Source organism: Ambystoma mexicanum, chromosome 1p (genome assembly GCF_040938575.1).
Source record: "Ambystoma mexicanum isolate Mex_15411 chromosome 1p, UKY_AmexF1_1, whole genome shotgun sequence".
NCBI lineage: Eukaryota > Metazoa > Chordata > Amphibia > Caudata > Ambystomatidae > Ambystoma > Ambystoma mexicanum.
The window spans coordinates 1,027,529,760-1,027,533,773 of record NC_090921.1 but is presented as its reverse complement, the minus strand read 5'-3'; the positions used below and the strand labels follow the sequence as shown (position 1 = coordinate 1,027,533,773).

Here is a 4,014-nt window from a genome sequence, read left to right as displayed (position 1 = left end):
TGTGAGGTATTTTGGATCCCCATCTCTTGCTATGAACTGACAAAACAGCAGAATCCCCTTGACAATCTTGATTTCTCAAGGGAAATGGGAGAACACTATACACCATCCAAGATATTAAAATATTGTCAAGGCCGAACACTGATGAATACTCTGAGGAGATGGCCTGTGAGGCGCCGCCTTTCAACTTTTCCTCCTTAGTATGGTGGTCAGTAACATGCGGGAGACTGCGGAGGGGGTCATTTTTTTAATTGTGAACTGATGTGCTTTTACTCAATTCGGGAACCTCACAAGCCAAATTTGTAGTATTTTGCACAAATTGCAAGAGATGTTTGAATGTCGACGGTTGAAGTGGAAGCTCGTATTGAGCTTGCTAGAGACTGATTTGCCAAGCCTTCGATAGCTCAGTTGGTAGAGCGGAGGACTGTAGTGGTAAAACAGGCATCCTTAGGTCGCTGGTTCAAATCCGGCTCGAAGGACTTTTGCCAAATGCACATTTTATTGAATACTTGGAAAGTAAAATACTTGGAAAGTAAAATACGACAATTTATAATTATAGTATAGTTCATCACTGAAAATAGATGCCTTTTGCTTTGAGGCTGTGACAATGTTATTTTTCTGTCCAACACGAATCTTCATTGGTTTCCTGTGAGGTGTTTTGGATCCCCATCTCTTGCTATGAACTGGCAAAACAGCAGAATCCCCTTGACAATCTTGATTTCTCAAGGGAAATGAGAGAACACTATACACCATCCAAGATATTAAAATATTGTCAAGGCCCAACGCGGCTGAATACTCTGAGGAGATGGCCTGTGAGGTGCCGCCTTTCAACTTTTCCCCCTTAATATGGTGGTCAGTAACATGCGGGAGACTGTGGAGGGGGTCATTTTTTTAATTGGGAACTGATGTGCTTTTACTCAATTCGGGAACCTCACAAGCCAAATTTGTAGTATTTTGCACGAATTGCAAGAGTTGTTTGAATGTCGACGGTTGAAGTGGAAGCTCGTATTGAGCTTGCTAGAGACTGATTTGCCAAGCCTTCGATAGCTCAGTTGGTAGAGCGGAGGACTGTAGTGGTAAAACAGGCATCCTTAGGTCACTGGTTCAAATCCGGCTCGAAGGACTTTTGCCAAATGCACATTTTATTGAATACTTGGAAAGTAAAATACTTGGAAAGTAAAATAACAGACAATTTATAATTATATTATATTTCATCACTGAAAATAGATGCCTTTTGCTTTGAGGCTGTGACCATGTTATTTTTCTGTCCAACACGAATCTTCATTGGTTTCCTGTGAGGTGTTTTGGATCCCCATCTCTTGCTATGAACTGGCAAAACAGCAGAATCCCCTTGACAATCTTGATTTCTCAAGGGAAATGAGAGAACACTATACACCATCCAAGATATTAAAATATTGTCAAGGCCCAACGCGGCTGAATACTCTGAGGAGATGGCCTGTGAGGTGCCGCCTTTCAACTTTTCCCCCTTAGTATGGTGGTCAGTAACATGCGGGAGACTGCGGAGGGGGTCATTTTTTTAATTGGGAACTGATGTGCTTTTACTCAATTCGGGAACCTCACAAGCCAAATTTGTAGTATTTTGCACGAATTGCAAGAGATGTTTACAAGTCGACGGTTGAAGTGGAAGCTCGTATTGAGTTTGCTAGAGTTGATTTGCCAAGCCTTCGATAGCTCAGTTGGTAGAGCGGAGAACTGTAGTGGTAAAACAGGCATCCTTAGGTTGCTGGTTCAAATCCGGCTCAAAGGACTTTTGCCAAATGCACATTTTATTGAATACTTGGAAAGTAAAATACTTGGAAAGTAAAATAACAGACAATTTATAATTATATTATATTTCATCACTGAAAATAGATGCCTTTTGCTTTGAGGCTGTGGCCACGTTATTTTTCTGTCCAACACGAATCTTCATTGGTTTCCTGTCAGGTGTTTTGGATCCCCATCTCTTGCTATGAACTGGCAAAACAGCAGAATCCCCTTGACAATCTTGATTTCTCAAGGGAAATGAGAGAACACTATACACCATCCAAGATATTAAAATATTGTCAAGGCCCAACACGGCTGAATACTCTGAGGAGATGGCCTGTGAGGCACCACCTTTCAACTTTTCCCCCTTAGTATGGTGGTCATTAACATGCGGGAGACTGCGGAGGGGGTCATTTTTTTAATTCGGAACTGATGTGCTTTTACTCAATTCGGGAACCTCACAAGCCAAATTTGTAGTATTTTGCACGAATTGCAAGAGTTGTTTGAATGTCGACGGTTGAAGTGGAAGCTCGTATTGAGCTTGCTAGAGACTGATTTGCCAAGCCTTCGATAGCTCAGTTGGTAGAGCGGAGGACTGTAGTGGTAAAACAGGCATCCTTAGGTCACTGGTTCAAATCCGGCTCGAAGGACTTTTGCCAAATGCACATTTTATTGAATACTTGGAAAGTAAAATACTTGGAAAGTAAAATAACAGACAATTTATAATTATATTATATTTCATCACTGAAAATAGATGCCTTTTGCTTTGAGGCTGTGGCAACGTTATGTTTCTGTCCGACACCAATCTTCGTTGGTTTCCTGTGAGGTGTTTTGGATCCCCATCTCTTGCTATGAACTGACAAAACAGCAGAATCCCCTTGACAATCTTGATTTCTCAAGGGAAATGGGAGAACACTATACACCATCCAAGATATTAAAATATTGTCAAGGCCCAACACGGCTGAATACTCTGAGGAGATGGCCTGTGAGGCGCGCCTTTCAACTTTTCCCCCTTAGTATTTTGGTCAGTAACATGCGGGAGACTGCGGAGGGGGTCATTTTTTTAATTGGGAACTGATGTGCTTTTACTCAATTCGGGAACCTCACAAGCCAAATTTGTAGTATTTTGCACGAATTGCAAGAGATGTTTACAAGTCGACGGTTGAAGTGGAAGCTCGTATTGAGTTTGCTAGAGAATGATTTGCCAAGCCTTCGATAGCTCGTCGCTGGTTCAAATCCGGCTCAAAGGACTTTTGCCAAATGCACATTTTATTGAATACTTGGAAAGTAAAATACTTGGAAAGTAAAATAACAGACAATTTATAATTATATTATATTTCATCACTGAAAATAGATGCCTTTTGCTTTGAGGCTGTGGCCACGTTATTTTTCTGTCCGACACCAATCTTCGTTGGTTTCCTGTGTGGTATTTTGGATCCCCATCTCTTGCTATGAACTGACAAAACAGCAGAATCCCCTTGACAATCTTGATTTCTCAAGGGAAATGGGAGAACACTATACACCATCCAAGATATTAAAATATTGTCAAGGCCGAACACTGATGAATACTCGGAGGAGATGGCCTGTGAGGCGCCGCCTTTCAACTTTTCCTCCTTAGTATGGTGGTCAGTAACATGCGGGAGACTGCGGAGGGGGTCATTTTTTTAATTGTGAACTGATGTGCTTTTACTCAATTCGGGAACCTCACAAGCCAAATTTGTAGTATTTTGCACGAATTGCAAGAGATGTTTGAATGTCGACGGTTGAAGTGGAAGCTCGTATTGAGCTTGCTAGAGACTGATTTGCCAAGCCTTCGATAGCTCAGTTGGTACAGCGGAGGACTGTAGTGATAAAACAGGCATCCTTAGGTCGCTGGTTCAAATCCGGCTCGAAGGACTTTTGCCAAATGCACATTTTATTGAATACTTGGAAAGTAAAATACTTGGAAAGTAAAATAACAGACAATTTATAATTATATTATATTTCATCACTGAAAATAGATGCCTTTTGCTTTGAGGCTGTGACCATGTTATTTTTCTGTCCAACACGAATCTTCATTGGTTTCCTGTGAGGTGTTTTGGATCCCCATCTCTTGCTATGAACTGGCAAAACAGCAGAATCCCCTTGACAATCATGATTTCTCAAGGGAAATGAGAGAACACTATACACCATCCAAGATATTAAAATATTGTCAAGGCCCAACGCGGCTGAATACTCTGAGGAGATGGCCTGTGAGGTGCCGCCTTTCAACTT

At 41.5% G+C, this 4,014-nt stretch overlaps 1 non-coding gene across 1 annotated transcript; it reads left to right on the top strand.

Annotated features, from left to right (window-relative positions):
- The first annotated feature begins 390 nt into the window (after positions 1-390).
- Positions 391-476, top strand: TRNAY-GUA (transfer RNA tyrosine (anticodon GUA)). Its single transcript is given in 2 exon segments — positions 391-427; positions 441-476. It is a non-coding gene; the product is annotated as a tRNA-Tyr (tRNA).
- The last annotated feature ends 3,538 nt before the right edge of the window (positions 477-4,014 follow it).